Genomic DNA, 24,222 nt, shown 5'->3' with positions numbered 1-24,222 from the left:
GAAACAATAAAAAAAACGCTGATAATGAAACCTTGTGTACGTGTGTTTTCTGTGTGTGTATTCTCTTATTTTGGTAGTTAAATCTCTTACATTCGACATCGGAAGAGGGAAAAAATAACGTCATCGCACTGAGACGGAGGGCCCCGGAAGTGACGGGTTTTGGATCATTTCATAAATAACTTGTAAATATTAGTTTATAAAAGGCTCTTATCTGAGCTCTCATAGAAAGCCCAGAGTGAAGCTGCATACTTTATACACTAATGGTTAATTAGCATCATGAACGGAAGTAAAATAAAGCAGTATTATCATCACAAAGAAAATTCCCCCCACGAAGAGGAGGGAGCTGGCAAGAGTGATATGGGACGGAAGGTCCACCACTAGCGAGCGTGCCGAAAAATTACGGCAAAGCGCCCCGTATACTACTTACATGAGCATACCTTAAAACTCGTTTATAATGCATTCATAAAGTAACGTGATTACGTCATTAAAACTGAGATATATATTGTGCCACTGTGGTGGTCGAGTGGTTATAGTGACGGACTCGCGATGCGAGGATCTGGGTTCGAACCCCACAGTGGTGGTCGGCTGAAGTTGGTTTTCTGTGGTTTCCAACTTCAAGGCGCAAATGCGAGCCGATCTCCCCGTTAAAAAGTCTCGCCACAGAGAGCAACAGTCCTACAACGATAAATCATTCAATCATAACACTTCACTCATAGTTAGAAAAAAACTGGTGGCAGATGGCAGCACGACACATAACAAGCATTACACAGGAACAAACTTCACGTCAGGTTTCACTACACGTACACACACATTCCCGCATGTACCGATTCGTTGGGGGGTTCCGCGGGGGGTTGTGGGCGGGGTGCATGTGTGGTGTAGCAGTAGTAGGTAGGGGCTCGGGGATCCATGATGTTCTTAAGTCAGCCACCTCGTTGGGCAATTTGCCTGTTGTGGCGTTGTATTTGTATTTGTATTTGTAAAACACTTGAATGAAATGCATTGGATCCCGATTATAACATTTTAGCAAAAAAACCTCATCCAAAAACGTACTAATTACCAGGGGGCCCAACCATTTCTAATAAATTCATAAAAATTATCAGAAGTAAAAATACTTACTTTTATATATTATACAGCTGTAAATTATTATTTGGCCGTAAAAGAGGGGGGTTGTCCGTTAAGAGGGGCTTTACTGCAATGCAACTTATGAGCACGAATTTGCATGATAATCGTAGCCAACTTTAGCTTGGCGAAAAAAATTTAGCCAATCCCGAGATGTCACGTGACATTGAAAAAGAAAAAAAACCTGGTTGCTAACAGCACAGTGTGTGTTCGACGCGAAATTCCACGGTTGCTGATAAGATCAACCGCACCAGTCGAACCGTAGTGTGCTGTTAGCCTCGGACAAAAACCTGGAATCTTTGACACAAGTTAGAGAGAGTCTTGCGAGAAAGAAGGGTGGGACCTCCTTTATCGGCACCTAAAGGATATATCAATGTGTTTTGAAACGAGAGGCTCCAGCAAGATTCAAGACGCATAGGAGGGAAAAACAAGCAGTTTTTCTTTCCAATTTTTTTTTAAGCTCGATATTTGCGAAAAAAAATGAGAAATCTATGTATGAGATTTTTATTTATACTGTGCGTGCTCGAGCACCCACAGCACCCCCGGCTCCGACGCCGCTGTTTATCGTATAAAGCCGGTCTTCTTTCAACCGCGCTTATGATTATTTCGGACAATGTATCGCTAGCCATTAGCGATTCAGAATTTGCTGAGGACATGCTGACACAAAATTTCGTTCACACGGCTGACTAATGGAACTGGTAAATATAAGAAATGGTACGAATAAAATATGGTTAGTTATAGCGCGTATACACTAGCGCGCGGATCATGCAATGAAAGCATTCGCAATGGGTTGTTCAGTAATTTGTATGGTCTTGTGAACGATTCTTGAGCTGTTTTCACACTGGACCCAGTGGCGGATTACCGCACAGGCGCATGAGGCGCGCGCCTGGGGCCTCGGCAGAGCGGGGGGCCTCCAAATAGTTGTGTGCTTCATCCTACATATGAATTTACATGCGCATCAACAAATCTCTTGAACTAAGTACAGTATCTGCTCTACCTTTTTTTTTTTTTAACCGCAATTTTTTTTTTTTTAATGTATACTGTACCTATAAGAGTTATGGAAGAAAAACGGGAACTGAAAGAAAAGAACAATTTACAAGACGCAGCTCTCAAGGGCCAGTTCTTCCCCGACAAAGAAAGAAGAGACATTGTAAAGCGATCATTCAGGGAGGGTCATTTTCAAACAGTATTTCCCTAAGGGCACAAGCAGGAGGAGGGGTGAGAACAGCAGGTCCTAATGTCTGTCCGAAATGAAAATTGGAGTGAAGGCATAAACAGATGTCTCATTCCACAGTATTAAATGCTTTTATGGGCGCCGATAATACGACAGCTTTGGTGTAAGCTTTTGTATACAGTATAATGGATGGCAAGATGGCTATCGGCAAGCAGAGACATCCACAGGAAGAGACACTCGTACTAATTAAAATGAATGTAGTAGAGCTCTTATTGTGATTTTGTCTCCCACTTGTTTGAATGAAATACTATAAGCTGGTTCAAACAACATATACATTTGCAATCTATGACTGGAATCATACGACCATATGACAAAAAAAAAAGTGGGGTTTGAAATGAATGCTGAATGACATGCATTCTGAATCACGTGATTTTTCTGTTTCTCTTTTAACACTCCCTCCCCGGCTGAAAAAAATCAAGGGGGTTTCTTTTCCTTCTTTCTAAAAAAAAAGAGCTACATTTTTGGATTGATCAAGGAGGCTTGGGTAGACAACATCTTTGTGTCAGACCGAAAAGTGTTTATTGTTAATGTAATTGTAATGTGTGTTATTGTAATGAAAAAAAATTTCATGCCGATCCTCAAGATTTCCTTTAGGATTTAGATGGCAGAATCTCCAAAAATAACGGTAAGCAAAACTAAAAATATAAAAATTATCTGATAAATTTTTATTTGAGCATTTCAATTCAACTACAGTAGTCTCTGGAGAATTCGGTCGTGCTCTAATCCAGCACGTCCAGTAGTCCAGGATATTTAGGTGGTGTGGTGTCACTTTTCTCCTGATGCCCTAACCCCTTAACACGTTCTAATATTTCTTAATTGCTGATCAAGTCCTGACTATGTCTTTGCACGAAATTTCATATATTATTTCAATGGGTTTCTTCAAAGTTAATCCAGCAATTTCGGTAAAATCTGGCACACCGTGGTCTAATACGTACCGGATTAGCGAGAGGCTACTGCAGTGGTCTTCAACCTTTGAGGCATAGCATGCCATATTGAAACATTTTATAAAGTACGCGGGCCACAATGTTATACTGTGGCATTTTTCGTTATTAAACGAAACGGGGGGGGGGGGGCATAATATAGAAGATTTTTATTCACTCTGAATACAAATAATACAAAGGCAAAGGCCACAACAGGCAGAGTGCCCAACGAGGTGGCTGAAAGAGAAAATAATAATAATTAATATAATAATAGTAAAAATAAAATAGAATAAACAAATAAAAAATAATAATTTCTAAAAAATTTTTTTTAAATAATTTCTTTCATTGACAATAATTTTAATTCATTATGAAATAATTTCTTTCATTAAATTTTATTCATTCTGACCTAATTTCTTCCATTAAAAATATAATTCTTATATTTACTCTGATATAATTTCTTCCCTCTATTGAAGAAATGTTTTTCTATTAAATATTATCAGTATCTTTATATCAAATCAAATATATTATATTTGAGATATTATCAAATCTTTATTAATCAGTAATATTAAGTTACTAAAACTATGACGGATCTCCATTTTTGCCGTGTGGCTGGCTGAAGGCACCAGGACGGACATCTTAGATTACTAAAAATATGATGCAGAATTTTACTGTGATTTTTTTTTTTTTTTTTAATGGGAGTGTGATTATTTTTGATCTAGTACCAGAGAATATCATTATATTTCCTTATCTTATTTTTGTGTTTATGGTTTTGGTGATGCAAAAGTAAAAAAAAAGTTATGATTTTCATAATACTGTTCATTTTAGTGAACCATCTCGTTCTTATTAGGGCCAAAAGGGTGCAGTGGTGGATAAACGCAAATTTGTGGGTGGGGGCGGTGGTTGTGACCATGTGTTCAATTTTTCAGGACGGTTCTGATTTTTTTTGGAAAAAATTCTGAATTTTCCCCCTTTTTTAAGCAAATTTATTTTCTTGGTTTGTTATTCAGTCAAAAACGTAGAAAATATTTTTTTTTTCCATTTAATTTTTCTGCTCTCGGGGGGGGGGGGGTGACAGCCCCTACCTTTAATCCGCCCCTGATAGGGGGGGCCTCCAGATCAGGTTGCGCCTGGGGCCTCCCAAAATCATGATCCGCCACTGACTGGACCCACCTGCAATCGGTTTTTTTCAATGAACACAAAGGAAAGAAAGGAACACAAAGGAAGTTTGTGTACCCACGAGCGGATTAGTACTGCTGCAGGGGGTCGGGCGTTGCAAGATCGGCGCACTAGTATATACGCACCAATGTACCGTGGCACGGTGCGAGCGCCCAATAATAAGCGTAGCTGCTGTTTGAGATTGTCGTACTGATACCAAAACCTGCCTGAGGTTGGACACCTACGGTTCCATTGTAATTAAGTGGTTCTGTATTGTTAACATTCTGTGTTGTAGGATTATGCCGGTGCCTTTCAAAGTTTTCCTATATAGGAGGTGTTCGAGTTGACAGACTCCACAGAATTTGTTTTATTTAGATTCCGCGAAGTACTTCTATTTTCTCAGCACCATAAGTCCCAAGGGCATGCGTGGGAGGCTTGGTCGATTGTCCTGAAATATTCAGTATTTAGATAATGTATATAGATAATGGTTCGATATTATTATAGATAATGGCTTAATAGATGATTAGCTTAATAATTCTTTGAAATCTGGGTGGGTGTAAACGAACTGAAAATCGATTCCGGCCTACACGGTTTGGAAGACCTAGGCAGGGGTTCTTGAAACTTTCGCCACTCGCGGCCTCTTTGGCCTTATCATCTTTAATCCGCTACTTGTAAGAATAAAAAGAGTAAAAAGTAAAAAGAGCCTAAAAAGAGTAATTTCAAATTCAAAACACTGCAGGAGTACACATCAATGGACAGTCGTCGCGACGTCCCAGGTGACAATCCGTAGCAGAAGCGACGTATAAATTCGGGAACCTCTGTTTTGGGGCACAGATTAGAAGGGTGGAATTTTCAGAACATTTCTGATTTACTAACTTCTGAAAAATAATCGTTTAGGTTGTTAAAACCAAGCTACTCCAGCGGTTCGGGAGGAGACTACAAGGGATTCTTTGTCAAAATCACCGGGGGGGGGGGCTGTGCTTAAAAGAAGCTTCCAATTATACTTGGTTGAGAAAAAAGGGACCAGTTTCAGAAAATAGCAAAGCCGCCCGTGGAGCCAAGCCCATCTCAACCCGTGTTGGCGTGGCCCAGGGCCTGTTCGCATGGGGAAGATGTGGTAAAACTATTTACAGTGTAAATAATTATATGCAGGGTTATTATAATTAAAGTTCTCGTACTTCGAGTGGTTTTTCTCAAAAACAGGTTATCCGAGTTCATTCAGATTTTTAGGATACCTTAATGAGCATGGGAATATGAATGAATATGGGAGAGAGATTTCTGAAATAAAAAAGAATATAGACGAATCCCGTTTTTTAACGAACGCCGTTATAGCTAAAATATCTCGTTTTAACGACAACTTTTCCAATCCCCCAGAAAAGTTTACATAAGAACAATGCGAGAAACCTGGAATTCCTTTAGAACGAAATTTCGTATTAACGAGGTGATTTCTCCGGTCTCTTGGAGGCTGCCCATACTTGATTTCGAAAGCATGTAAATTCTTCTTTATAAATTCGTTTGAGACACAGATTTACGGCTTTGCTGCCTTCTGGCTTTCAAATTGCTTCTTTTTTCACGTTATAATTTTAAGTTCTTGACCACACTGAAATTTGTCATCCCTACGAACTTGCTACCCCGGTCCGCTTAACCTACTGTACATACCGCACCAGGGCCGCACCTAGGAAGGAGCAGTCGGGGCGAAAATGCGTGCTTGCCCCGGCTGAACAAGCATGTAGCTGTGGCCCTGCACCTCGCTGTATGTGTGTTGTAAGGCTTAAGGTATGTACAGTGCCACAGATAGATACTTTCTTAACTGCTGCAAACACACTCTTTCCTTCCCCGTGTAGGGAACGGCTAGAAGAAATTGTTAAAGGGTGAGTTCGGCGCCGCCTCTACTTCAGCGCTCCGGACAACAGACCCGATCTCCCTAGTTGCGGATTTTTTTTGGGTATATAAATCAAAAACTGCTTAAAAAACAACGGTAGGTGGGAAAATTGGGTGTAGAAAATCTGAGTATCTGAAATTGTCTTCGATCTTACTCGCATACAGCGTTTTGTCTCGTGACGAGTTTTTTTTTCATTTCAAAAGCACATATAAACGAGCACATTCACACACGACACAAAAATAAATACAAAAGAAGACAGAATAATTAAAGCAAAACATGCACAATGCAGCTTTTAGGGACATACAGTCGAATCCCGTTATAAGAAACTCCAAAAGACCGTAGAAATCACTCCGGTATAACGAATTTTCCATATCAGAGAATTGAACATACCATCCAAGAATTAAATCTTATTTGTGGAAAGGCTGGGAATTCCCCAATTCTTGTATCAGCAGATATGAATGCTCACAACCAGAGTTGGGGATATCGAGACAACAACAACAGAGGATGGATGCTCTTGGACTTTGCTAGAGCAAACCATTTGATATTTAATATGTACATATGATAATTCTGAAGCTACGGGGACCCTGGATGTTACAATTTACAACTGTGCCCCGCCTCTGGATAACGTACAATGACAGGTTAGAAGTAATGACATCTCTTTATTGAACATCTTACTTTATTGAAATAGTCATTGCAGAACAACCAAAAAATTCCAAAACAGTAATATTTTCAGATGAATTAATTACTTTATAAAAGCGCTTAGAAATGAAGTTCCTCGTCTCATATTCAGAATATTAAATCGGTCATTTTAACAGAACAATTGGAGATGAAAGCACTAATAAACTTTGCAACTCTGTAGGCTCTAGAAGGCTCTAGATATCTTCTAGATTCTATCAAATCAAGGCTTTAGATATCTTCTTGTCTCCAAACAAACAAACTAACTAAAAAATATTTTGACGGATGGTGGAACAAAGATCTCGAAGTAGCAAGACGGAAAGCCAGAGCAAGCAAAAAGAGATACCTGAATGCAAATGAAGACAACAAGGACTAAGAAATATTTTCCACAGGAACAGAGCTATCTATTCTAGAATTATCAGAACTACCAAAAGAAAGTCATGGAGAGAGAGATCTGCAGTACAGCAACGGATTCCTTTGGAACTTTCTGTAAGGCAACGGTAAAGCAGTCTTCTCTTTTCCCCCAGATTTTCTTTCAACCAGATTCAGATGAAACCCTGACAATCCAAGAGCAAGCAAAAAGACAACTGCAAATGTTCTTCCCAGAAAACAACGGTTCAAATGAAACCCAGACTTGCTCCTCAGCAAAAATAAATCTATGTAATTTTTCGGCAGAATCTGGACAACATTAAAATATCACGCCAGGAATTATGGCATATTGCATCCCATCTAAACAAACGAAAAGCCCCAGGGGAAGATGCAATCAACAATGTTATATATATGTCATGCTGGCTCTTCTAAAAAATTTTCCCGAAATTTTTATAACATTGTTTAATAAATGTCTCGAACTCACGTACTTCTCAAGGCATTTTAAAATTAGCAACGTAATTTTCTTTCTCAAAAAAGATAGAGATCCAGCCTTAATCCAGTCTTATCGGCCGATTCATCTACAATTGGAAAACTCTTTGAGAAAGTCATCAGTCAACGGACTACTTACTTCTTGGAAAAATCAGGTATAATACATCCCCTTAAAGTATGGATTTTGTAGCGGTAAATCAGCAGATCAAGCTCTTATGGACATTGTATCGGAAATACAGAGACAAAAAAACAAAAAAGCACAACATCATTATTGTTACCATCGATATTCAAGGTACGTTTGACAATATTAACCATCAAATAATCCATCAATGGTTCAGTAAACATGGGCTTTCTATCGCAATGGACAAGACAAACTTCTTGTGGTTCTCCTTCAATAAGCCTCCTTCAGTCAAAATAGGAGATTGCTTCATTAAAAGAAAATCACATGTCAAGATCTTAGGGGTGAACGATTGATGATCAACTTAATTAGTACGATCACATTGCTTCCATCTCAAACAAAGTAAATGCCCTTCTGCCTCGTTTCTGGTGCTCCACCGGAAAAAACTGGGGAATAAATGTAAATATGAGAAAAACATTGTATCTTGCAGTGGCACAACGAATTATCATTTGTGGTGCACCAGCCTGAAGCTTACAGAGGAGCAGGGGAGGAGAGAATTGATTGAATTCAACGCGTGGATGTCTACTATATATCCTCAAAGCCTATTCCACTTCCCCAACAAACGCTCTAGAGATTCTGGTCTGCCACCACTAAGACTGTTTGTTGAATTTGAAGCAAAAATGGGAGCACTCTTCAAAAAGGGAAAGAGCATTTAAATACAAAGTGGCACGATTATTGGACCCTATCAACTAAAAAGGAAATAACCTGTCGGTCCAGACATCCAGCAGAAACCCAGAGGAGTCACAAATTTCAACAACACTACACAGCACATCATTTCATGATCAAATAATTACATTTTTACAGATTGTTCAAAATCTGAAAGTGGGGTAGCAGCAGCCTTCACAATCTTCCACAATGGAACTAACAACTATAACTGGTCATGTAAACTCAACGATGTCAATACTGCATTCCAAGCAGAACTGTTTGCGATTTACATGGCCAGCAAGAAAGCAGAGGAGCAAAGAGGAAAAAACAGTCATTGATATAGATTCACTGTCATCACTCTTTGCTGTCAAGGATTCTCTACCAAAACATCTTTTGGCCAGACAAATTAGAGAGGTCTTGTGTAGAAGTCAACAGATCTCATTGTCTTGGGGCTCACATAAGAATATCTGGTAATGAGTTAGCGGATCGTTTGGCAAAAGAGGCTACAATGAGAAACTCATCTGATTTTACCATTCTGCTACCTAAATCATGGGCTAAAAATCTGCTTACAGAAATGCTGGATGAGAAATGCTGGCAGAACAGGTGGACAACAGAAAGAAAGGTGGGCAGAAAAATCTTTGCCCTTCTTCCGACAGTCAAGTATAAATTCCGGGGGTAGACCAGGGAAATGATAATATTTTTCTCAGAGCAAGGTCCATTTCCGGCATACTTGGCTAGGTTTATGCCACCAGTTGCCCTCTCACTAAGGAATGGTATGATGAGCAATCATGGAAAAAGAAAGTTTTCGAAAATCCATGTAATTTTGATAAGATTAAAAAACTTATCAATTACATGGAAAACGATGAGGATAAATACATCTTCCCAAGATCTGTGACATACCCTGCTAAAAACGCTGTCTTCGGCTTCTGCCCTTGCTCTCAGCCATTTGCTCCTCCTCAGTTGTTGCGGTTCATGTTGAGTCTGGATGGTCTCATCCCTTTTGGTGTGGAGATGTTCCTGGTTGGCCTCTAGGAATTTAACTAAGTCCTTGATGGTTTCCAGGGCTTTTCCATCTGTCTCCATCTTTTTGAACCATTCATGCTTCAACTGAGGGAGCGGCTTAACCAGATGGAACTCTGAGGTCTTTTCGCACTTTGTTGCGTAATGCAACGGGCTTCCGACTCCTCCACACAGACACTTGTCATTGTTTGAGATCCCGAAGCGGGGGAAGTGGGTGGGGAACGGCCCGTGGACCGAGAAGAATATCGTCTTCTCTCTGCTCCAAGATATCTCTCTCCACTGTATTTTGGGCAGGACCCTATGCATTAACTTTCCATGTGTGGCGGGGTAGTCCCAGAATTTCTACTACTCTCCAAGGATGTGAATTTTTATTATCCTTTTCGCCGTCGCTGCTGGAATCTTCTTTTCCAGGAGGATTTTTGGGCTCAAGGTTGCTGCCTTGGCTAATCGGTCCGCCTCCTCGTTCCCCTATTCTCCGGCATGGCCACGATCCCAGTTCAATTGGATATTTGGATTTTTTAAGAGGGCCCTGCGGACTGTCCTGGCGTCTTCGTGCCTCGTGAGGGGGGTCTCTAATGGCTTCTAGGCTGGGTCGGCTGTCTGTAAATACTTTGGACTGTGTCGTTGTGTTTTCCAAGCTGCTTACCGCTTGTCTTAGAGCGAAGAGCCCTGCCTGGAAAATCGTGCATCCTGTCAAGATCCTCTGCTTCCACTCCTGGGTTACTACGTCATCCTCGTATCTCACGAAGGCAGCAGCCGTTCCATCCTGGGTTTTAGAACCGTCTGTGAATATGGTGGTTCCTTCGTATGAGATAGGGCCCGTTTCTTCCAGGGTGATGATCTGGCTCTCCTGGATGTCGGTGGCGGGGTGCACGTCCCAGTCTATCCTTCTCTGCTATAGCTCACACCACTGGTATTGGGTCTCCCCCAGACTCATGTTCTTCTTGAGTCTTGTCACCATGGCCGCTTTGGCCACATACTCCGTCTGAAGACTCAGTGGGGGAAATTCTGCGATGGCCTGCATGGCTGCTTTCGACGTCTTGTGGTAGGCTCTTGTGAGAAGATGCAGGAAACCTTCCTGCAGGCTGTCCAGCTGCCTCTTGAGCTTCTCTGATGGGTCCTGGTACCACGCAGCAGCTCCATATGTTATTATTTTGATGGCCAGCTGGTCATACAATATCCTGCTGAGCTGAGCTTCTGCGTGAGTCCCCATCTTGGGCCTGCCATGCTCGCCAGTGTTTGAAGGTTAGCGTTTGCCTTGGCTCCATGGATTTTTACGTGTGATAGCCAGTTCAGGTCTTTGTCCAGAGTCACCTCAAGATATTTCATCGTCTTTTTCCACGGGATCCTGGTTCCCTTCATCCTTATCTTGATTCTTGAACTGTACCACAGGTAAGAACTCTTTTCGACTCCCGGCTCCAGATCGTTGTTGTGTAGCCACCTGACCAGCGTCCTGGTGGCCTTTCCTTCCATCTCTTTCCATTTCTCTGTGGCCATGACTATGAGTATGTCGTCCGCAAAGGCCTGGACTCGTACTCCCTCTTCCCAGGACTGTTTAAGTAGGCCGTCCACCTTGACCTTCCAAATAAGGCCCCTTTCAAACGAGCGCTGAAGATGCGGACGAATCGCCCGCATCTTTGGTTCGAAATTCGTGCATAAAAATTGTTTTTTCGCAATTTTTGTAATTATTTTTCTCCGTCACCCCTGATTCAGCGCCCATAGGCAGCCTAGAGGCATTCTTTGGTGGTTTAATCTAGAGCCACATAGAATATGGGAATAAAGATGTCTTCATTCCGATCCTCACAATTAGTCGATGGGAGAAAATGTCTTCAAATATTTTCAAAATATGAAAAAAAAAAATCCGTCTTTTCGGAAAAATATGGAAGAAAAATTCCAAAAACATCCAAAACATTCGATATTCCAAAAAAAAGAAAAAAAAATGCAGGTGATATCAAAGAATTTGCAAGTAGTAAAAAAGGGAAGGGGTAGACACTTTCAAAATGCCTGTGCTTAGAAATATTCACATCACAATTCTATCTTAGGCCGAGATTACACTATAAAAGTTCGTTTATAAAACTTGAAAAATGCAACCAATAGGCGGATCAGTTAAATTCTCTCGAATGTAACAGATGTGTTTATTGGTTACATTTTTCAAGTTTTATAAAATAACTTTCATAAACCTTTTGGAGTGAAATCCCATCCTTAGATTAGTCTCACTTCTGAAATATAAAATTTCATTTTTTTAAGTTTACAGACTGAATATCGAGTAAAATAAACTTGTAGGTATCGGGGGAACCACCAAAAATATTCAAGTGCTTAGGGCCTTCAAACGACTTAATCCGTTCCCTGAGTGAACACCGTACGTGGATAACGTTGTTTAATAAAAGTTTTTTTTTTAAAGTTTAAAAAAATTAACAGATTAAAATTTAAAAAAATAACAAATATTTAAAATATTATTTCAGATATTTATATTTTTAAATAATTTTAAAAATTTAAAAAGACAAAAAATTAAAATTTTTAAATTAAATTTAAAAGTTATTAAAGTATGTAGTCAATTAAATATTCGTAATGAACAGAACGGCTTATAATTTTGGTTCCGTCAGTGGCCGTTGTTGGCAGGTTTTATTGTAACGTATGGACAAAAGGCAGTTAAAGTTGCTATATCTCAATCTCAGAAGGAAACGGAGAGATAGACGTATGTAGGTACATTATATTAATGAGCAGGGACCATCATATGGTGTTTTTAAGGGTATTTATGGCAAATAATTAAAAAAATTCCGTGAAAAATCACCTTCAAAAAGTAGCCAAAATGCGGATGAATTCGCTCCGCATCCGCATCGTCTGAATAGCCCCGAATAAACCTATTGTCAAAACTTCTATGTGCGGATGCGGAGCCCGCACTTAGGTTTTGACACATGCGGACGACGTCCGGACCCGCATGAACATTTCCTAGGTGCGGAGATTTTTCGGCTCGTCTGAAAGGCGCAGTATATTCCAATCGTTAAAACTTCTTCCGGACCCGCATCCGCATCCGCTCCGTGTGAAAGGGCCCTTAGGGAGCACGAGCCTTGCGAACTACCGCTCGTTTGGTCATGTTCCACGAGCTCACCTCCCAGCTCCATGGCCACTTTCCTGTCTTTCAGGAAGTGCATCAAAGTCTGTGTTAGATCTTGTAGTGAGGGGAATCTGGACAAAGATCTTTCTTAGGTTGGTGTACCGAAGAGCATCCAATGCGCCCTTGATGTCGATGGACACCAGCGTCACGTGCTTTCCTTGTGTCCTGGTTTCCTTGATGTTGTCGACAACGTCACAGAGTGCTTCGTCCGCCGATCTTCCCATTCTAAAGCCATATTGGTTCTGGTGCATGTAATGGTGTCTCTCCAAATGGTACATCACCCCCTGGACTAGGATCCTTTCCAGTATATTTCCGGAGTGTGGGGCAGGGTGATTGGACGATACGACTTTGCCGTTCACCAGCTTTCCTTGCTTTAGGATCAGGATAACTCTCTGGTTTACATGATCAAAAATAACAATTTTTCTAATAAACGAGTTATAATTCGAGTTATAATTTCATGAGTCGATTAGGAAACAGTGGCGTTATGGCCCGCACAAGGGTGGGGTGGCGGGGCTCCGACTTGGGGGTATGAGACGAATGTTATCATTTTTCGTTTTTTCTCAAGAAATTCAGTATTGAGAGTCCCGTAAAGAATCTGATCGGGAGCCCTCTTGCTAGATGTGGGGGGCATGATTGGCGTACTGGGGCAGGGGAGGAATAGGGTTTTTCCAGTAAAAACGAAAAATAAACGCCCCTTTCCGTGGAAATCCTGTGTATGATAAGCCTGTGGTTAGGAAGCCAAAAATCATATTTTATTTTATTTTCCATGAAATTCAAGCATATATTTTCATGAGTGCTCAATATGCAATCAGTATTCATATAATTTTCTCAATCTTTCCCATTATGAAAAAATTTGAAAAGTAGATAAATATCGTGGAAATGTGCCAAAAACTGCTCCAAAACTAAAAAAAATGCCCTAACAGTGAAAAAAAGCATTAAAATGCAAATTTCATCAAAATCCGGGTCCTCATTACCATCATACTCCTTTTCAAACACACAAATTGCTTATAAAACTTTGCACAAGAGCAATTTGATTTCATATTTTTTCTGCCACCTCGTTTGGCAAATAGCCTATTTTACCAAAGTAATAATTGAAAAAAAATTCGAACAAATGTTTCATTTATGAGAGGAATTCAAACTATGTATTTGATGAAATAATTTGCAGAAGAAACTAATCTTTTATGCATTACATGTGACTGAGAACGAAACCAAATAAATAATGAATATGTTTGTGAAGATATAAAAAGGAATATAATACCCACATACAGTGTAAAAGCCAAAGCGAAACTGTTTTTTCTTACGTCAGTATTTTATTTTTCGCTTTTTTCCCTCTCACCGGTGACGAGTAAAAAAGATACACAAGTACAGCAGCAGAAAGCCGGCATGCACTATGAGCACCCTCCCGGCACGAGTAAACCACGCCCACTGCCTTATTCGGAAACTAGGATGCATTACGCGCTCATCCCTTTCACGTGATATTCGCAATTAAACGTTTTCATGTTCGACTTCAGCTAGCGTAAACAAACTACATAGGTAGTGAGATTTATATGACTCCATGCCTTGCATAAAATATAAAGCGGGCTGGATCTGGTTATGTCTTGTTAGTAAGCCACTATTTATTGATTATTAATTAGTTAAGCCACTATAAAAACTTGATGAAAGTTATTTTATAAAACTTGGAAAAAAAAACAACCAATGAGCAAACAACCAAGGTTACTCTCGCTCAAATGTAGTCGATATGCTTATTGGTTGCATTTATCATGTTTCGTAAATGATCTTTTATCAAAATTTTATAATTTGATCCCGGCTCAAGACTTAACAGACAACCTTTCATTTTTATCACTCCAAAGTGAAGTGTATCCAAAATTTATACAGGGTGTCCTGTAAGTAAAAATGTGGTCTTCATCTTATACAGCGTCCGTCGTAGAGGTGTGATTCCAATTTCAAAAAAAAGCTCAAAAAGCTTTCAAAAATTACCCTTTACCAGTTTTCAGAGTAGAATTTAGTGTGTCACAAAATAAAAAAAAAATCTAAATTTTTATATTGTTCCGTTGTCCTCCAACTTCTAATGAGAAAGTTGTTGTCTTGTGTTTCTGAGCTCAACAAAAAAAATCTCATGTTTTTAAGTGACTTATTTATTAAGACACACTAAAAAATTTTGAAAAGGGAAATAACACAGCAAAAATTAACGGACACCGTTCTTTTCCCTCATTTATGCTGTCCTTTCCCAATTTTTCTCCGACTTTTGAATTCAAATATCTCAACAAATATTGTAGTTACAAACACAGGATCTCATTTGCTTCAACTGAGAGAAGACAAAACAACGACTTTTTAATTAATATTCAGAGGACGGGTACAGAAATATAGATTTTTTATTCTCTGACACACTGTATTTTCACTCTCAAAACTGGTACAGGGTAATTTTGAACATTTTAAAATTGAAATCATACCTCTACGACAAATGGTTGATCAGATAAAGCAAGATTAGTACTTACAGGATACCTTGTATAATCAGTATTTTCAACAGGTAACTTGAAAATAATAATGAATAATAAATAATAATTTTACAAACCATTTCATTAAGTGTTTGTTCATCATTGATAAGAAAATTCTTATCGCAGATGAAGAGAAGTTAGAAATCGCATTCGAAAATTCTGTAGGAATATCGATTGATCACTAGGTGGAGCTGTTGCAGCAGCGTCTTCTACAACGTCAGACAAACCAATTGAAAGTGCATCTCTAGAAAGAACGCTTGGTGAGTATATTGCAAAATTTATACATATTGTTATAAAATGAATCGATTTGTTTCATTTATTGTTTTTGATGATTTAGAGCTGAACAATTTTACATATCGTAACTATGGTATGAACTTGTATCTTATGACCATAATATGCAGAGCCCGGAAGTTTAGGCACTAAAAAAGCTCGAAATAGGCAGGCAAAAAAGCACTAAAAATACCTAAAATAGGCATTTGTAATTTCTGAAGAAAAAATATCTAAAAACAAAGGTATTAAGGGTCCAAAAAATAGCAAAAAAATTAGTTGCACTTAATCCGTGTGTATTGTTTTAATTACATTTTATAATAATTGCATTATTATCCACGTTAAATTGATTTGAAGCCCAAAATAAAATGTTAGTAGGCATTCAGAATTAGGCCAATTCCAGGGCCACCATTACCAGACGAAGAGCCGGTAGAGAAAATGGTCTGCGGGGCTCCCTTCAGTTGCTAATAATTTTCGTTTATTTGTTGTATTATTTGGAATAATTATTATCATTTCTATAGTTGAAGCATGGCTATCTCGTTCTATTTTTGTGAATTATTACCACGTATGCGAGACATCTTCAAGCACCTTGCCCTGTGTGGTCGTATCTGCCGCTGACCCCTGGGGGCAACTCCAGTCAATTTAATCGAATACTAAATATACATGTTTAATAAATAGCCATGGTTGTTTGCAGTGCATTTATGGTGCAAAAAATAAAAAAATAAAAACAATATGGGGGACCCAGAGCCCTGTCTGCCCTAGCCTGCTTTGTGTGAGCCGTGACGTCAATTCATGACCTCTTAAAACAATCATCAGCTCGCTATACAACGTGAGGATACAACGTGAAACATATTATCGCCCATGGAGAAACCAAAAATTTCTTATTTTCCTCTGCTTTTGTAACACGGGCTGCGTTTCTCTGAAACAAAATCATTCACGTCTAACACCATCCGGTTGAAGCAAAGTTATTGCATGGCAACATCAATCTCTCGGATCATTAATTCGAGATCGAAGGGGGGCTGAGGGGGGTAGCTTTCTGATGATAACTGAGAGTTGAAAAAAATTAAAAAGAGCAATTCTTTTGTAGTTCTGAATGCTCAAATATCCAAGTTTTATACATTAAGGCCTCTGAAATTTACCAATAAACTTAAAACTATGTTAAAAATGCATTTATGTCACGAAATTTCAAAAAAGGCATTTTTACCAAAAAAGTTCGGAAAGAAGCAAAAAAGGCATTTATGGCATTTTGCCTGAACTTCCGAGCTCTAATAATGTTTTTCATAAAAACTACCAATTTTCAATAATAGTTTACTCATATAATGATTAATTATGAGAAATTTAGGGAGTCGTTATGTTTAGGGAGTCGTCTGAGATCCGACTCATTGCCACCTGGCAGTCCAGTGGTTAGAGAGCTAGCCTCTGCCTGTGTAGGTCTGGGTTCGGGCATGGATGTCTACAAACACTAATAAATTCCCTGGACTGATCCTGCTGATCCCTTGGGAATACGTGAGGATCACGTTATTAAAAACTTAAAAATTTAAAATTCCTTGTCAAGGCGGGTTAAGAAATATACTCGAGATCCGAATTGTTCAATGCATGAGCCACTAAATATATCAAGAGTCTTAATTTATGTGAAATATGTTGCGAGAATAATAAATTAGTTTATAGGAAAACTACAATATAATAACTAAGTTTACGGGAGTGAAATTTTTCGTTGTTTGAACAAATAATTTTATTTAATTTTACTCTTTAGTGTGTGATTCAGAGATTCGTCTGAGTGACAACTCACATTTATCTATCGGAAAACACTCGTGTGCAAAATTAAGAGAATTTGCACATTGTGTGTGTGTGTATTTTCACAAAAAGTACTGAACCAAAGATACTAATAATGCTGCCGAAGAAGTATGCAAATATTCAGTGTCGAATACTTAAGCGTACACGTGTGGGCGGAGCTGTGTGTGACCACTGAGGGAATGATAGGCGCACGAGGCGTTTTCCGTGATTCGTGTGCTCGTACTCCTCGACGACATTCGCTGTGTTTCTCGCAAGAGTTGGGTAAATTTTATAAGATATCAGGTAAAATGAGAAGTCACGTCTATATACTGTATATAAAATAATGTCCTCACTCACTCACCACATACTCACTAGGGTACTCACTCACATACTCACTAGGTCACTCACTCACATACTCACTAGGTCACTCACTCACCACATACTCACTAGGTCACTCACTCACCACATACTCACTAGGTCACTCACTCACCACATACTCACTAGGTCACTCACTCACCACATACTCACTAGGTCACTCACTCACTAACCACATACTCACTAAGTGAATCCCTCACTAGGTCACTCACTAACCACATACTCATTAAGTGAATCCCTCACTAGGTCACTCACTCCTCTCTCACTGACTCAGTAACTCAATCGCTCACTCACTCACATACTCACTAGGTCACTCGCTCACTCCTCTCTCACTGACTCAGTAACTCAATCTCTCGCTAACTGACTCACATCGAACTGTTGTCGGTGAATTTTACGGCGGTGAATTTTCCGGACAGACTGGACACTGATTCTCGACGTACCCTCATCTGGAGATAGCCTGAGACCCGATGTGATCCCTCCCACCTCAGGGAAATGGATCACTATGGTGGTGGAGGTGTCATGGTCTGGGCAGGCATCATGTCGGATGGCCGCACACCCCTCAATGTGTTTGACAGAGGGGTCCCTGACTGCTAGGAGACAGAGAGGATATCTCAGAGCCCCATGTTTGACTTTTCAGGATCACAGTTGGCCCTCGGTTCCTGTTCATGGACGACAACGCTGGTTCACTTCGGAGTCCCCTAGTCAACGATTATCTGGAAAGTGAGAATATTCGGCATATGTATTTGGCCAGCGAATCCTCTGACCTAGAGAACTGTGTTTTCCAAACTTATTCAGTCCATCGCCCCCTTCTCAAAGACAATTTCTCATTGGCTCCCTGGAAGTGATGTTAAAAATTCATATAAAAAAAATTGAAAGATGCAGTGAGAGACGAATTTTCGATCTTTTTCTATCAATATGTTTTCTTGCAACAGGGTAGGGTAAAAAATTAGAAAATAATTACAGTAAAGTTTCAAAAGATTACAAGAAACTTCATTACAAAATACAAAAAAATTAAATTTGTGAATTATGAAATTATAATTCACAAAACAGATAGATGCACATTGATTGCAGTCAGAGTTGCAGTATTCGCATAATACTTAAAAAATATATATTAATAATAAAATTATTTTTTTAAAAACACAGACTACTACAATTGTCGCTTAGTTTTAATAAAAATAATTTTATTATTAATAGATATTTTCTACTGTCGCTCAGCTTTACTAATTCAGCAATCTCAAATCCTCACAATTGAATATCTGTAGGTGATTTAGATTTTTTGTGAAAGATTTGTGACTACGTTGAAACGTCTCGCATCTGAAAAATTTTGAGCTACATTAGAACCTCTCAATAACGGATACTCACGAGACCGAAAATTTTCTCCGCTAACGAGGAGTTAATGGATTGTAAAATAAGTCGCACATCCGGAATTCCGTTGACGTAATTCAAAAAGTGTTCAGTAACCGGGGGTATCCACTAACGGGGAGTGTCCGTTATGGGAGGTTCCACTGTATATCCCATTAATTCCAGGTACAGTATTTGCTTTTGCGACCAGAACAGTTAATAGCCATCTTCAAATTTGAACTTCAGGCCCTCTTTTAATGCTATTTCTGTCAACTTTACTTGCAAATGATAATTGTTATGGTTGGAGATTGAAAAAAAATATTTAAAATTATTTTTATTCAGTACAGATTATTCATTTCATTACAGAATGTAAGGATCTCTACGGAATGATCACGTTGTATAAAAAAATAATTATTCTTTTAAACACCATCCCTGTCGTCAACTGCACCTTATACACATTCTTGAAACAATTTAAACTAGGTTTTTAATATGAGTTACCTGCTCCTATGAAATCTCATATCCGGAAATTTTATTTTACACGAAATTATTCCCACCAACGCATGTTGGACTTAAGTGTTCTATTTTGACATGGAGTACAGAGTAAGGTGTTGAGTTCCGGTGAATTTATTATTAGGTAATGTCAAATTAGAATTAGTGTTGTTGTAACGCACTAGATACGCAATTGAGTTCCACACTCTGAAGCATGGGTCGGCAACCAAATGTACTTGAAAATCTGCTACTTTATGACTTTTCCCCTTGTCAGAGATCGACCCCGATGGGACACGAATCCCAGCTATTTTTTTTTGTTTGTCGTTTTTTTTTCTTAATCACTATAATACAGCCAAAAGATTATTTCAGTTTTGTCTTTGGACTGTCGATTCAATTGTCGATTGGATTTTTACCAATCTTGTACGTTTGCAATTATATAAGTTTACAACTAAGAATAGTAATAATCCTTTCCCCTGGTAAATCAAAGAAGGAACCAACGATAAAGGCAAATAAGAAGGAAACAGCCATGAATTCCGAAAGCGACACACCACAGGTGCCGTCTTTAAAGGGTAAATACAACCATTATCAAGCAATAGGAATCCCACTTGGGTTGATTACCAAATTTTACGCACACCGGAAAAAATACGTCACTTTAAGTCAGACGACGTGGTCAGAATCAAGGGTGTCTTTCGCGTGGGCATTCAGACCACTGACTACTTTGTTCATATAAGCTAAATTGTTCATTTAAAGAAATGTGGTACATAATAACTCATTTTGATTAGCAATAACACTAATAAATGATTTGAACTCGAAATACTCAACAATAAAGTTTGTGAGAGAAAAAATTAAAATTCAATCGTTAAAATAAATTAGTTTTTGAAATTAGCAATCGAGCCGCTCATGAGACATTCGTTATTTAAAGTAAATTTTGAAACGAATTCGACGCGAATATTTTCTTATTATATTACTTTATTTTCTGTTATGATATTTCGGGTGTGAATGGTTCCACAGGAGAAAATGGAGTTTTTTGCCAAGCAATGTAACAAGATAATGAACAAATAAAAAAATGTCTGATATTTTATTTTATTAATTTCGTATCCAAAACATTATCCAGGATAACATTCATGAGATAGCCAAAATATTTGGACGTCATTCTTTCATTTCATTTCTTTGAGTCCAAAATATTTGGACTCCAGTCACAGACGTGAATGAACAGTGATGCTAAAACATGGCCCTCCCTCCCCACATATCCTGCCGCAGGGTCCAGGACCATCTTTTTTTTTTATTAATTTGACAATACACAAATATACATATGAAATTGAGCGCGCACACAAACAATAAAGACATCTGTGTGACCCGAAGGGACAATTGACCTACTAGGAAGCCTATAAGATTTATATCTTCTCTGTTTACACAAGCAAAATAAGAGAGAAAAAAAAAATTAAATAATAAATAAAAAACAAAAATTAATAGTAAAAGTAATACAATGAGTGATATATATATATGCATATTTTTTTCTTTTGAATATTTCTATTTGTTTAGCCGCCAATTTGAACCAAAGTACATTACAATGTTATTAGGTTTTCTATTTACATGAGACATAAAGCAATGAGATAAAATTTATCAGAGAAAAAATATAAAATAGACGATTGTAATTTCACAATTGTGAAGGTTTCGCCAAAAGGTCAAGAATTATATATATTGTAGGTGATTCAGTGTGCAAGACATAATTTATGTGATAGTGTCTAGATATGCTATTAGCAGGACATGTGAAAATGAAATAGAGCAATCAAAACATTTCATAATGTACAAGGAAAATATCATTTTCATTATTTCAGACGTATTTACATATTGATATATTTCATACTTTTTGTTAGTGTTGTTAGTTGTTTGGTACTCCGATTGGAAAAAATTCATTATTTTAGGTGCATTGAAAGAGAAACTTTTCTGGAAGAGATTTTTTTTAGTTTTTGGTATTTGATATTCGTTTTTAAGTCTTACCGAGATTCTATTTGTTTTTCTCAGTAACCATTCGTTATTTCTTGTTAAGAAGTTAATCATTCTGTAAATATATAGCTGTCTGATGTTAAAAATATAGCAATTTATATTATTATTGCTTTCACGATATGTGTCCATTATCATACTTCTTATTGTATTATATTGTATGTTGCTTAGTTTTTCAATGTTAGTTTGGTATGCACCTCCCCAAGCACATAAGCCATAGATTATTATCGAGAAAACCCAAGCATAGAAAACATATTTTGGAAAGTCTGCATCTATTAGGTACTTCAATCTATATATCAGGACTGCGTGCAATCTAAGTTTTTTTGACAAGTTTGTTGCAATGAGCAATCTATTTTAGGTAATCTTGAATGATTATTCCTAGATATTCATACTCGTAAACTCTTTCTATGAGTTCACAATAACAGATATGCTGTTCCTGTGGGTGACAGCTATGGATTTTAACGTGAATTTCAGTGTCATGATGAGTGTTTCGTGTTTTTATGCATTGATATTTTGTTTTACTAATGTTTAGTTTAAGTTTTTTTATTGTCATCCACTGATTGATATTTCTAAGGTAATTTTCAGTTTTTATTAAAAGATTAGTTATATCGCCATCTTCTATATATAAAGCTGTATCGTCTGCAAATGAGATTAGCTGTCCGTTCAGGTGCATTTTGCAAAAGTCATTTATATAAATTAAGCATAATGTGGGACCCAACACTGATCCCTGGGAACACCTTTTTTGGTTTCGTGGTAATCACTAATTTTCTTATTTATAGTAACAGCTTGGTGTCTATGTAAATAATAAGTTTTGAACCATTCAAGTACATGTCCCCTGACTCCAGGCTTATGTTATTTTATTGTTAATATATTTAAGTCTACGTTATCAAATGCTTGCTTTAAATCCAGATAGACTATTATGCAATATTTGTTATTATTATAACCATTATTTAAATAATTACAGACTTTTAATATAGCCATTTCAGTATTTTTGTTTTGCTGGAATCCATACAGGTTGCATGCAATAAAGTTGTTATGGTTTAAGAAGCTAATTAGTCGTCCATTCGTTTTTCAATAACTTTTGAAAATATTGGAAGAACTGAGATTGGTCTGTAGTTAGCCATATTGTTAGGATTTTTTTTTTTTTGTAGATTGGATGTACGAGGGAGAACTTAAGTTCATCGTAAAAATGACTTGTACTTACTGAAGAATCAATTAGGTTTTTCAAGAGAGATATCAATGTGGTATAGTGCAATAATTTTCAACATTTTTGGTGTTAGCCCGTCATACCGACTTGATTTATATTCATTTAAATCATTTATTAATTTTTTCAAAGTGGTTTAATTTTTTCACTGTCATTTTCATACAACTATTCATGAGGCTGACCATTGAATTTGAAACACAGTCATTGTCATCTTCATACATGTGTTCATTATCTTCTCTATCCAGGTTTCTTGTAATTTCTCTATGTTAAATTCATTTGCCAATATTTTTGAGTCTTGGTGATTCGGAAGAATTTTATTTGAATTATTTTTGTTGAGTACAAAGTTGTTTATATATTTCCATTGCTTTTTTTGTCTTTATGACATTCAAAAAATTTTTTTTTTTGATATTCACATTTGGCTTGCTTAATTTGGTTTTTCCGTGTCTTATCATAGTTTTTGTATTCCATTTCATACGTAATTATGCCTGGATACTTTTTGTATTTTTTATATAATTTTTCTTTGATGTTTATTTTTTTTATACGAGCTGTTTTGTAATCCATTTATTTTTACCTGTTGATATTTTTGCCTTTTTTCTAGTCCACAGCTTTGAGTTAAGTGTTATAATATCTAGAAAGCGTTTATATTTTTGATGGACCAACTTCTCATCACAGACGTTTTTAAAAGAGATATTTGATATGAAGTTTTCAAATTTATTATAATCAACTATGATTTTAGTACATTCAATATTATTTGTTACTTTTTTATATCTTGAAAATCAATGTATCCTAATATTGCATAATGGTCTGTTAGTTGAGTTTTGAACACATTCAATTTTTGTGTAGTATTTTTCTTCGTTCTATAAAAAACATGATCAATACACATGCCTCCTACTTCAGTTTCTCTAGTAATAGATTCCTGTAAGGACACAAAGCCACCAACAGCCATTATATCTAAGTAATTAGAGATTTCGTTATTGTTATCAAGTATATTTATATCACCAACAATTAACATATTTTGTCTTGTGTTTCGAATAAGTATCTTAAGCTCCTCATTAAATTGGGATATGGTGAAAGATTGTGATCTATAGAGTAATAACACATCAACATCATGATCTGGGAAGTTTATCCATACGCTTTCTGCAGTTTTGAAATTGCTAGATTTTTTAGTACTTCTAAGGGCTTTATTTACATACATAATGACTCCGCCTGATTTATTGTATGTTCTACAATCAGAATATGAACAGTAGTCAGTAATGCTTTCATAATTAGTAATGTTATAATTGAACAGTTCATTCTCCTTCACCCATATTTCTGAAAGACATATTATATCTATTTGAACTTGTAGAGATCTCAAATATACAAGGAAAGTATCAAAGTTAGATTTTAAACTTCGTATATTTACAATTAGGAAATTTATATACTGGTGAGAATTTTGAGAGTAATTAAAAAACTTATCTACATTAGTCAATTCCT

General features: G+C 37.5%; 1 protein-coding gene across 1 annotated transcript in view; it reads left to right on the top strand.

Moving 5' to 3' along the window:
* The first annotated feature begins 15,489 nt into the window (after nucleotides 1-15,489).
* The window catches only part of LOC149080388 (acetyl-coenzyme A synthetase, cytoplasmic-like), a 1,034,375-nt gene continuing 1,025,642 nt past the window's right edge, over nucleotides 15,490-24,222 (top strand). The window contains exon 1 of the mRNA XM_089239527.1: nucleotides 15,490-15,556. The gene's annotated coding sequence lies outside the window, so the exon portion shown is untranslated. The remainder of the gene's footprint in view (nucleotides 15,557-24,222) is intronic.

This window comes from Pholcus phalangioides, unplaced genomic scaffold (assembly GCF_987345545.1).
Source record: "Pholcus phalangioides strain wild (caught in Gottingen) unplaced genomic scaffold, Ppha-v1.0 ptg000011l_1, whole genome shotgun sequence".
Lineage (NCBI taxonomy): Eukaryota > Metazoa > Arthropoda > Arachnida > Araneae > Pholcidae > Pholcus > Pholcus phalangioides.
This window is presented reverse-complemented; position numbering and strand designations above follow the sequence as displayed.